The sequence below is a fragment of the Balaenoptera musculus genome, chromosome 10 (assembly GCF_009873245.2).
Source record: "Balaenoptera musculus isolate JJ_BM4_2016_0621 chromosome 10, mBalMus1.pri.v3, whole genome shotgun sequence".
NCBI lineage: Eukaryota > Metazoa > Chordata > Mammalia > Artiodactyla > Balaenopteridae > Balaenoptera > Balaenoptera musculus.
The window spans coordinates 42,519,956-42,532,231 of NC_045794.1; positions in this window are offsets into that span (position 1 = coordinate 42,519,956).

Here is a 12,276-nt window from a genome sequence, read left to right on the forward strand (position 1 = left end):
GGTGACCTCTAAGTAAATGGAGAGTGGGTGGAAGTGCTGTGGCAGGGAGGACAGGAGACCCCCTGAGCCCCATCAAAGGTCCATGGGAGAGAGCCCAGGGGATGGTCCGTCCACCTGTAGTAAGTGAGCATTCTAGAGCCAGGACTATCTCCTACGAGGGACAAGGTTGAATATCCTCTCATCCTTTCAATGAGTATTTATTGAGTGCCAACTTCGTGCCAGGCACTCTACTGAACGCTCTGTATACATGTGATCATGTAGTCTTCCTAAAAGCTCTCTGAAGTCAGTATCACGGCCGTGCTTACAATTGATGACTTGGAAGCCCCGGGGAGGTGAAGTAGCCCCCCAGGGTCACACAATAGCATGTGATGGAGCCAGGACCCGAACCCACATCAGTCTGCTCCCAAAGGCTCTGCCCTCCCTGGCATCTCATCCGTACCATCCTGCCTGGTGTGAAGCTAGTTTGTCTAATTTGTGCAGCAGCCAATCTAGAACTGGGCACCTGAACAAACCTGATTGAACCAACTGTTCGGGTCAAGGAGGCTTTGAGGGCACCAGCATCCCAGGGTCTACCGATTTCCACCCAGGTGTGCACAGCTGGGGCTGCAGCTGTAGCAACAGGGGACATCTGGAGCCACCCTTTAGAGGAGCTGAGATCTGATTGCTTTCCTGCCCCGAGAGGAGGTGGGAGGTGGCCAGGACCACAGCCTGAGTGGGAGCCCAGAGCTCAGACCCCTGGATGCCTCACCTGGGTCTCTGCACCTGCCACTCACGCTCTATCCTCCCAGCTGCCCCTGGGGGTTGATAAGGACTTTCATGGGCTAGGAGGAGGGTTTGCATCTGCAGGGTGCAGCCTCAAGGCATCTCGTGATGTGTCCATTGTGTCTTGTAGTCTGTAACTGTGACACCCCAATACCAGGAGAAAATGCTTTGTCCTTAAGTTGTGTCCAGTGCCTAAAACAGAAAGCCAGCGGGGGTGGAAGGGACTTTAAGGGAAATAATCTATAATATACAATCAATCTTATTTTGTGCCTGTGGGGCACCCAAACCAAGGATCCCCAATTGAGGTACTTCTCATCAAGCTAACTCTAAGTTGAGGCAGACGCCATCCCTGAGACAAAAATTTAGATGAGGGAAAGCCTGCCTTGCTTTCCATGTAGCGGGAACTCTCATACAGAGCTGCCATCACGTGCTGGACACTGGGTGCTTTTCGTGTAGGGGTTCCCTTCCTCACAACAACCCTGCAAAAAAGAGGAGTTGCTATGCTCAGTTTAGAGCTACAGCCGCTGAGGCTCAGAGAGGTTATGTAACTTGCCTGAGATCACATAGCTAGGAAGTGGTGGAGGTAGGAGGCCAGTCCTGTCTGTCTAACTTCAAAGCTTGTGACCTTAACCTCTGCACCGCAATGCTGTAAATCAGAATCTGCAGGAAAAACAATTATACAACAACTTAGACAGACTTGTAGCTTATGGTCCATCAGAGCAGCCACGGGGTCTCGGCCAGCACACTGCATGTTCTGTCCTCGCTTTTGCCACAGGACTGGTTGTTTGGATCATGTGGCCCTGTCCTTACAAGTATCCAATAATATAGGACACTGTCCTGAGGGGGCCAATTCTGTGTCCTCCAACTAACTAAGTCCAAATTAACTAAATGACAAATCCTATAATAAACCCAAACCAAACAGGAAGAAAGCTCTGGACTAGAGCCATATTCTGTGGCTCTCTTGTGAAGTCAGAATTGCCAGAAGTTCACAAAATCCTCAAACGGCAGCCTGAGAAACTGAAGGCAGGCATGCCTTCAGTGTGCAAGAGAGCGTTGACCCTCGAGGGAGAGAGGCAAAGAAGAGTTTCCATCCCTGAGAAAGGGAAGATTTCCTCCTGCAGCTCGTGGGCCACCTCCTGGGTGACTCCCCCTGGCAGTGACAGCTAAAAGCAGGTTCCCACCCCCCATCCACAGTTCCACTCTTAACCTCTGTGACCCTTCCTCAACTGGCAGCCATTCCCCGTCTTGTCAAAGAGGGATGAGCACTTGACAGGGGTGTGGAGCGGAACGGAGGGTGTGTGTGCCTAGGGTTTTCTGGGTGAGGGAGGCAAGCCCTTGCATTCATTCAGTCCTGGGATTACAGGGATTCCAAGTCTTTTAGCCCAACATCTGGTGCGTGGTGTGGGAAAGCACCTCCGCCTGTCCTGACCGGGTTTGTGCCCTCACCCCGCTCAGTCACCCAGCCTCAGCCGCCCCAGAGTCACTCCGTGGGGAGCCAGAGCCAAGTTGGGGATCAGAGACTCTGCAGAAGAAGACCAGTCAGCATTTCGGCGAGGGGACAGTGAGGGCAGAGAGAGGGTGGGGAGCCCTTAGGATCGGGAAGGGCGGGTCTGTACACAAGGTCCCCCGTTTCCCAGGGGTAGAGAGCATTCTTGGTCTCCCCCCGCTCCCCGGGCACGTGTCAGCAGGGGTTACCCAACATGTTTTGACAGCAAAACCATTCTTGTCATCAAAAACATATGCACAGCCCCATTTGAAAACCAAGTAAAAGGAGAGATGCTCTGATTGGTGCAGAGGAGGGAACCGTGAACCTTCTTCCATGCTGGCCTCTCCCTGGACCCCCTGAGAGCAGCCCCTGGGGTCCTGAGGCTCCAGGAATTCAGCATGGAAAGCCCGTGTCCAGGCCATTCCCAGCTTTACACAAATATTTCTAAGTAACATACGCATCATTAGCGGATCTTCCTGGTCCATAGTATAATCTTTGAGTTTTGTTACTTGATAAAACTGTCTCTATTTTTTAAGCCGTAAATATAATTTCAATAAAATTGTTTCTCTGTTAAGATATATATATATATATGTATAACTGAATCTCTTTGCTGTACACGTGAAACTAACACAGCATTGTAAATTAACTAGACTTCAATTTTTTTAAAAAATCTGATTACCACCTGAAAAAATTTGTTTCTTTGTTCTACTTTGTCATTAGCAAGTTCTTCCCCTCTCTCAGCTCGTTTTCTCACCTATAGAATGAAACGTTTGGGGAATTCCCTGGCAGTCCAATGGTTAGGACTCCATGCTTTCACTGCCCGGGGCCCAGGTTCAATCACTGGTCAGGGAACTAAGATCCCACAAGCTGCGTGGTGTGACCAAAAAAAAAAGAGAGAGAGAGAGAGAAACGTTTGGACTAGATTGCCTCAGATATCTCTCCAGCTCCAGTACCCCTGCTTCTCAAATTTTTTTCTATAAAACAGCATAACCCAGTTGTCGAGCTCTGGAACCAAGCTTCTTGGATTGCATACCCAACTCAGCTACTTACTAACCGTGTGACCATAGCCAAGTTACTTAATCACTCTGTGCCTCCATTTCCTCATCTGCAAGATGGGGATGAAAATAGTACTTCTCTCATAGGCTGCTGTGAAGAGTGAATCAGGTAGAGGGGTTGACAGGAGAAGAGCAGGTAGGGAGCACCCACTCATGGGAAAAGGAGCCAGAGGGGCGAAGTGATGGCACTGGAGCTGGATCCCGGAGGGAGCCCCCGGAACAGAGGGAAGCCACGAGGTAACTTTCCTGCCCTGTACAACACACCAGGGATTGGTGGTTGGCCTTCTGGATTTCCTTGAGAACTGGCTTGACCAAAACCAGACCGTGAAATCGATTACCAAGTGCAGTGTTAGCCATCACGCCTGGTATGCAAGCAAGGGAATGACTGCTCTGACCTTCACTCTTCCCCCTACAAGGAGGTGCCCGTAGACGTGAGGAACTCTGACCGGACGTGACCCTGGCACGGTTCCAGCTCGCCTTCCCTGTTCACCTCCTCATCCATTTCTCCCACACACTTGATGCCGGGTCACCTGCTGCTCCCCAAACACACCGTGCTCTTTGGTTCTTCCGCGTCATGGCGCAGGCTGGGTCCCTGGCTGGCAGACCCTCCCTGCTCCTCCTTCAGAAGTCCCGCCCTTCCTTCAAAATCCAACACGAATGCTGTCTCCTCTGAAATGCCCCCAGACCTCCCAGGGAGGGTCAGCCACAGCCTGCCCCGTGCACCTTGTCCCCGTCCCAACATGGCTCTCATCACATGGTAACCCACAGAGGCAGACTGTCCATCTGTGGTCGTGTGGAAGGTATTCAGCAACGTGTGTCAAATGGGCAGCGAACAGCAAAGGAAGGGAAAGCTTTCTGAGACAGTAGGAAAGCCAGTTCCTACCCATTCAGAGAAGAGGAGCTAGGCACCCTTGACCTGTCCTAAAAGAGAGACCACCCTAAGAGAGGAGAATAAGGAAGCCCCGGATGGTGAATGCCCATCAGTGATCCTACTAAAGAAGAAACTGGGGAGGCACCTAAGAAATCAGCATCATGGCACAGAACACTCCCCAACGAGCTCATCCCGACAGGCATGTAGAGATGTTTGAAGGGGAGCAACACAGCCAAGGATGAACTCGGAAAAACGCTAAGGCCAGTGGCCAGGGGTCATTAGATAAGCTCTAGGTGAGAAGAACAAGGAGGCAGCATTGGGCTAACCCTACAGAAGACCCAGGCAAAGCCAACAACTCAGCTGCTATGTCATTTGCTCTTTCCCATCAAGAAAACAGTCATCAAACTGGAAAGGGCAGGATGCTTGAGAAGAAATGGAAGCCAAGACAGACACTGAGGGTATGAGAGGTCTTGGCCTTGTTGGGAATCTCAGGGGTCCAGGCCAGAGGAGCAAATCCTAGGACCCCATGGCCATGGCCAAGGAAACAAACACCCCTGGAGATCCATGAGAAATATAGACAGTAGAAGAGTTTCCAGAACCTGAAACAGGAAAATGTCCTCATTTTCAAAGGGGAGAGATTTAGACTTCTCCAAGTTAAATTTGATATCAATCTCCTATGAACCTCCAGAATGAATTCTAAAATGTGTGTGAGAGGCAAGGAGCCAGCAAGATTTCCCTAAGGAAAAGTCAAACCAAATAGATTTCCTTCCGTGGCTGTGTTACCAAACTACTAAAGGATGCCACGGATGCTGTTTGACCAAGACTTTTTTTGGAAGACGGCTTTTTTTCCCTCTCTTTGGAAATGCTTTTTTTCTGACATTCTTAAAAGTAAGACAGAAAAATGTGGGCCAGATGATGACGTGGTTAACTGGATTTTAAAATAACGGAGCCACTTGAAACACAAATTATTTATTAGTGGAGTGATGAGATCAGCCTGGTGGGAAGGCACCAATGAAGATCTAGTTCTTGGATGAGGACTCTTTTCTTGGCTCTGTCTGCCTTAATGTGTTTTATCAATGATTTACACTGAAATGTTGTAAAATAACTAAACTGAAAGTTTATCAGTTCTGCAGATAACCCAAAGCTGGGGCGTCAGTAATATATCCACTTATCCACTTGGACACCTCCAATATATGGATAGGAGAATCAAGTTTCAAAGCACCCACAGTGACCTAAAATGATGGGATGAAACCACAATAACATTTCACAGGAAAAAGGGGAGTCATTAACTCTTGCGTTCAGTTTCAAAAATTCAACTGCCCAAATACAGAAAGTTGGAGGACAGGGGATGCATGTCTCACTTGAAGGCATTCACGTGAAAAAACCCAGGGAGCTTTTAAGGGGCAAACACTGTGAAATGGCTTCTAAAAATAACACATAAACTAGTACAATATTAGGCTGCATGAAGAGAAGTCTGTATCTGTAACCTTCCTCCCCACCTCTCCGTTTTCTGGATTCTGGACTAAGGATGCTATTTCCCCTACTTTCTCACATGCCACAAATGTCAATTCACTAATCATCCCGACCACTAAATTGTTGTCATATGACAGACATGTGTCACATGGAAGACAATTGGATACGTGCAGCCCAGAGGGCAGAATCAGGGCCAAACAAGAGCAGAAGTCATGGGAAGAAGATTCAAGTCAGCTTTCCAATATGGTTGTTCAACAATGGAAATGCCTGCCCTAAAAAAGAGTGAGCTCCCTGCCTCTAGAAGTATTCAAGTAGAGGTTACATGCCCCCCGTCAGGGATATTAGAGAAGGGGCTCTTATTCTGAGCATAAGGTTGGCCTTGGGCTCCCTACTGAATCTAAGAGTCTATCATCAACTCATGTCAAGTTCAACCCTCTTACCTTAGTCTTCAAAGCCCCCTTGTTTCCTGGGACCCCTCCTAGATTCTGTGATCTACCTGCTACCCACACCTCACCTCCTGCTCTAACATGGAATTTCAGTCCCCACTCTCTGCTCATCTCTGCTCCTATATCCCTTGCTCCATTACAAACTGGGCAAGAAGGGGAACAGTATAACAGTCCAAGGACCAGGTTTTAATTTCAGAACTGCCTCTAACTAGTTGTGTGACCATGGGCAAGTTACTCAGAGCCTCAGTGTCCCTGACTGTAAAAGGGAGACAATAATAGAATCTATATTATGGAGTTGTTGCCAGGATTATGTAAAAAGCTTAGCTCAGTTCCTGGCCCATCATAAGTACATAAAAATGGAAGCGAGTATTGATTAAAGGTCCAGGTGCTATATTCTATCAATTAAGTTGCACTAGTGAATTCTTTTTTTTTTTTTAAATGAGTTTGGTCTTTTATTTATTTTTTTAAATTTATTTATTTATTTTGGCTGCATTGGGTCTTCGTTGTTGCGCACAGGCTTTCTCTAGTTGCGGTGAGCGGGGGCTACTCTTCGTTGCGGTGCGCAGGCTTCTCACTGCGGTGGTTTCTCTTGTTGCGGAGCACGGGCTCTAGGCACAGGGGTTTCAGCAGTTGTAGCTCACAGGCTCTAGAGCGCAGGCTCAGTAGTTGTGGCGCACGGGCTTAGTTGCTCTGCGGCATGTGGGATCTTCCCGGACCAGGGCTCGAACCCGTGTCCCCTGCATTGGCAGGCGGATTCTTAACCACTGCACCACCAGGGAAGCCCCTGCACTAGTGAATTCTGATCAGCCTTCCAGGGGGAATCCCCAAAGCTGTATGTGAATGCAAGTATCCCTGTCCATTGGCTATCTTACTTCTTCATAAAGATGCCTCAAGAACTCCATCTCCTCTATCAGGATGTCTATCATGCCGTGCAGATCCATTTGGCCCACGTATGCAGCATCCACATCCTGGGGGCGAGAGAGAGAGCAGGGCGGTTGGCTCAGCCCCCAGGGCTCTCGCCTCTCTCCGAGTCAGCCCAGCACCCTGGCAGCCGAAGACAACCTGCCCCCACTCCCTGCCACCTTGCTCACCTTCTTGAGCACCACAGACTCGTTCTCTGTGGCAGTGTGCTTGTTGCTTTCATCCTCATACCTGTTACACCTGAGGGAAGACTCAGCCCAGGCTCCGCCCAGTTCTGCCTTTTAAGACATTGAACCCAATTGCCTTTAAGGAAGCCCTGATGGGTCCCACAATGGCCAAGAACACCTTTGGGGAGCAGTTCTGTAATGCAGCCAACCAATGAAGAAACAGGGATACAGTCTTTAAACATTCTTCCCACCTCCTTTGATGAAATGAGCACAATATTTGTGCAATAATATGGCAATTGATAGCAGCCATCTGTTTGGATCAGAGCCCTTAGGAGGCTTTATGGAAACAGGTTGAAGATGTGTCAATAATGATTAACCTTTGCATTCACTTTCTACAACAGGATGTCATTGAAAACACCAACTTCTCTCCAACTACTTTTGCAGAGACTTTAAGGTTTAGAAATTGCCAGTGTCAAGCAATGGGAAAAGTTATGAAAGTTTATACCTTAAACTCATAAATATACAGATCAACCAATCATAATATGTGAACCTTATTTGCATCTTGATTCAAACAAACTGTATTTTTAAAATTTATGACATTTATGGAACAACTGGAAATTCAATTGTTGATTGGATCGTTGGTGATACTGAGGATTATTGTTTTAAAAGATTTAGGTGCTCTTAGGGCATTGTGTTTGTGTGTTATTAAGTCACGTTATGCAGATGAACTATATGAATATATCCAGTAAAAATAGTTGTGAATGAAATGACATGATGGCTGAGATTTACTTCAAGACAATAAGGGAAGAGGAAAAGCGAGTGAGTAGGGGTGTAGACAAAATAAAATTGGCTATGAGTAGACAATTATTAAAGCTGGGTAATGAGAACATAAATGTTCATTACACTTTTCTCCCTACCTTATAATATTTTTTTATATTACAATATTACACAGTGTGACAATCCTCCAGGAGGCAATGGGTCCAGGACCTGAGCCCCCAAGGGAAGCAGCTCTGTCCGGACACTCCCCCAGCTGGGTCCCTGGACCCAAGAATAGGGTGGTCCTCTCTGGGGAGATGTCCCACACTGGCCCCTCCCCATCCCCACATGGCCCCAGCCTGTCCAGCCCTCCTCACTTGCTCCTGAAGTCCTCAGCGAGATCCTGCACGTTCTTCAGCTCTGAGTCCAGCCTCCCCTGCTTGCTCTGGAAGTTGTCCAGCTTCCCCCATAGGTTGTTGATGAAGTAGTCAAAGGGGGGCTCCAGATTGTTCCAGGTGATGCCCGATTTCTGGCCCTGCTCCTGTAGCAGCGCCCACTTGTTCTCCAGCACCTTGTTATGCAGCTCCAGGAACCGCACCTGAGCCAGAGCAAGAAGGGTGGCTGTCGCCATCCCCAGGCCCAGGAGGGACCAAGGACCCGGCCCATCGTCACCATCTGTCTTGACCAGGACACCACAGGGCAGTGCAGGGCCTATGTCTTGCTGTGGGGAGGAGTTCCTGAGGGAACAATCTTTGCTGGAAAAGACAGTCCAATCCAAGACAAGGACTCTAAAGAGTTAATAAACATAAAAGCCCAGCTCCGGGACTTCCCTGGTTGCGCAGTGGTTAAGAATCCGCCTGCCAATGCAGGGGACATGGGTTCGAGCCCTGGTCTGAGAAGATCCCACACACCGCGGAGCAACTAACCCCATGAGCCACAACTACTGAGTCTGTGCTCTAGAGCCCATGAGCCACAACTACTGAGCCCACATGCCACAACTCCTGAAGCCTGCACGCCTAGAGCCTGTGCTCCACAACAAGAGAACCCACTGCAATGAGAAGCCCCCGCTCACAGCAACTAGAAAAAGTCCATGCGCAGCAACAAAGACCCAACGTGGCCTAAATAAATAAATTAATTAAAAAAAAAAAAAAAGCCCAGCTCAGTCAGTCATTAGACTCAGAAGTCAAGTCACTTCTTCCTGGGTCTCCCTTTCTCACTTGTCCTGGGTAAATCAAACTAGATCAATGTTTCTGAACTCTAATTCTGCATCAAAATCAAATTTTTTAATGCAGATGCATATATAGTATACGTGTATATATAGGTACATATGGATATATACAAATATACATACAGAGAGAGAAAGAAAACAAATGTGACAAAATGCTAAAAATTGGTGAATCTGGGTGAAAGGAAATATAGGAATATGTTGTGCCATTATTGCAACTTTTCTGTAAATCTGACATTTTTTTAATTTTTAAAATATGGATGTCCAGCCCTATTTCTACAGACTCAGAAGGGTGCTCATGGTGTGAACTTAATGGGCCCCAGGGGGGTTCTCTGCCCAGCCAGGGTTCCAGGATACCAGACACGGACAACCTGTCAGGCCCCAGCTCCCAGACCATGGTTCTGAGAGTCTGAGAACGTTTTGCTTGTTTGACCTCTGGGACAGTCCCACAAAAGAAACAAAAGTCACTAGGGGAGAAGGTGAGGAGGTGGGCGGAACAGCTTGCCTCACCCTTTGCCATCAGGTCTCTCCAGATCCCACCTCCACAGCACCCCAGGCCCACAGTCACATGGCCCCAGGGCACTACGCAGCAGTGACAAAAAGACCTCCCTATGCCATGAACTTGAGTCCCAGGCCTACCTCTGCCTCCAAGTACCTGTATGATCCTGGGCAAATCACTCAACCTCTCCAGACCTCAATTTTCTCTTCTTAAAAATGGACACACGGGACTTCCCTGGTGGTCCAGTGGTAAAGAATTCACCTTCCAATGCAGGGGACGCAGGTTCGATCCCTGGTCAGGGAACTAAGATCCCACATGCCGCAGGGCAACTAAGGCTGCGCGCCACAACTAGAGAGAGGAAAAAAAACCCGCACGCCACAACTAGAGAGAAGCCCGCATGCTGCAACCAAGACCCGACGCAGCCAAAAATAAGTAAATAAATAAATAAATAATCCTTCAAAAAAAAAAGAGGAACACACTATCACCTAGACTGATTTCTCATGAGACACTGTGGGTATCATACGAGAAAGGGGACATGAATATCCTTTGGGAACCCACAGATCACTGAACCAAGGTATGGTCAGCCACCAGGATTTTCCTCATCGTGGTCCCACTGCCTGTGGGGGCTCGGGGTAGAGGTAGACAATGCAGCAAAGTGGACCTGGAAATGCCAGAGATGACTACAAGAGCTTCCCTAGTTGGCCTGAGGGCCAGAGGAGGAGTCAGGACACTCCCGATCTGGGGCAGATCAAAGTGCATATCCCCGGGTCATGGTGACCTGGTGACCACCATGCTCATCATCCACCCCAAACTGAGCTCCTTGGTTGGAACAGCGAGGAAGAATTGGAGAAGGGAAAAGGAGACTTCCCCTAGGACCCCCCCACCATTGTGTCCTGATCACATCTTTGTCCTTAGACCACCTCCAAAACTAAGAGAACAGGCAACCGATGGGGTTCCTTGGAGACTTGACACTTGAGCCAGTTTTCCCAGCTATAAAACAACAAGAGGCAGCAAGGGCCACCCCACTAAGAAGAGTAATGAGGACAATCTGCTGTTTAATTGGGCGGCAAGGCTGCTGGGTAACCCCATTAATGACGACTATAAGAGAGGCTGCAACACGGTCAAGCTAGGCTGGGCCAACAGGCCTCGTGAGCGGACTCGAGATTCACCATCAACTACAGTAAAGACGGTCCAGCCATTCGGGTCCAGGCGTCCCACGCTCAGGCCAGAAGGGCTGCAAAGGTCATTCCATCCACTCCGGCCCCAGCGTACATGGGCTGCACCAGCCTCCGCCCAGCCCACCCTCTCTTAGGGGCCTGGCTTGCACTCCATGGCCCCTCCCTGCCTCCTTCCACCTCGCTCGGCCCACCTTGTCGATGAAGGAGGCAAACTTGTTGTTCAGGGTCTCGATCTGCTCCAGCCCCTGAGTGCGCACCCGCTGGATCTCCGGGTCGATCTCCACGTTGAGGCGGGTCAGCAGGCTCTGGTTGACAGTGACCTGCTGGATGCCTCCAGGAGGACGGGCGGGCCCGAACGCCTGCCTTCCAGCCCCCAGGCCCATATAGGCCCCACCACCAAGGCCGAAGCCTCCCAGGGCCTGTCCAGATGAGGCCCCGCCAGCCACACTGACCGAGATGCTCTTGCTGGCCCCCAAGTTATAGAGGCTCCGGCTGCGAAAGCCGCCCGTGCTGGGGCCACAGCGGGCCCTCCCACCGCTGCCACCACTCCGGGACACGGTCACCCAGCTGATGCTGCTGGGGGCCCGGGAGCCGCCCCCTCCGCTGGCAGAGTTAGAGCTGAAGGCCCCTTTGGTGGAGTACGTCTGCTGAGACACGGAGGACCTCATGGCTGCAGGAGGGCTGGAGCGCAGGCCAGGAGAGCTGGGAAGGAGCACGGTGAGCTGCTGGGCCACTGATGGCTTTTTTATCTTTTCCCGGCTCCTGGGCTCCACAGACACTCCTGCCCCATCGCCCCTGGAAGAGAGGGAGGGGCCCTGTGGGTCAGGGGAGTCTCCTCTCCCCTGGCGGGAGGGAGGGGCTGCCCCCAGTTATCGCCTGAGCTCCAGAGCTGGGGCTGAGCCGAGACCGTCTGGGGCAGGATGCCTCCTCCTTCTCCCCCCCTGGGGTGCTCCTGACTTGGAACAGGATGATAGGGGCTCCCATGGCCACCGCCACCACCCAGTGGCTGGCTGGTCTCCTCCCACCCATCGTTAGTGGCCGCCGTCAATGGGGCTCTGTTCTGGGGTTGGTCCCAGGCCCCTGTGGTAAGCCAAGGCCCCAGGGCCCAGGCTGTGCAGTGGTGAGGGCGGAGGCATTGGGCAAGGGGCTGTGGAGAGGGTGCCCAGGCCTGCTCCAGTCCCACCCTCCCGGCCCACGGCCTCGGTGCCTCCTGGCAGGTCCGGGGTGTAGGGGCACAGGTGACAGCCTGGGGTGGCAGGGGGCAGGCAGCCTGATCTTTTGTCATACGCTGGCAGACTGTCTGCTCGGTGGAGATCCTGTGCTGGGCAAAGGGGATACAAAGACAGAAGAGTGTCCCTGGCCAGGCTCCCGGGAACTAAGATCCCTCATGCCACGCAGTGCAGCAGAAAAAAAAGAAAAAAGCAGATGTAAGTGTCC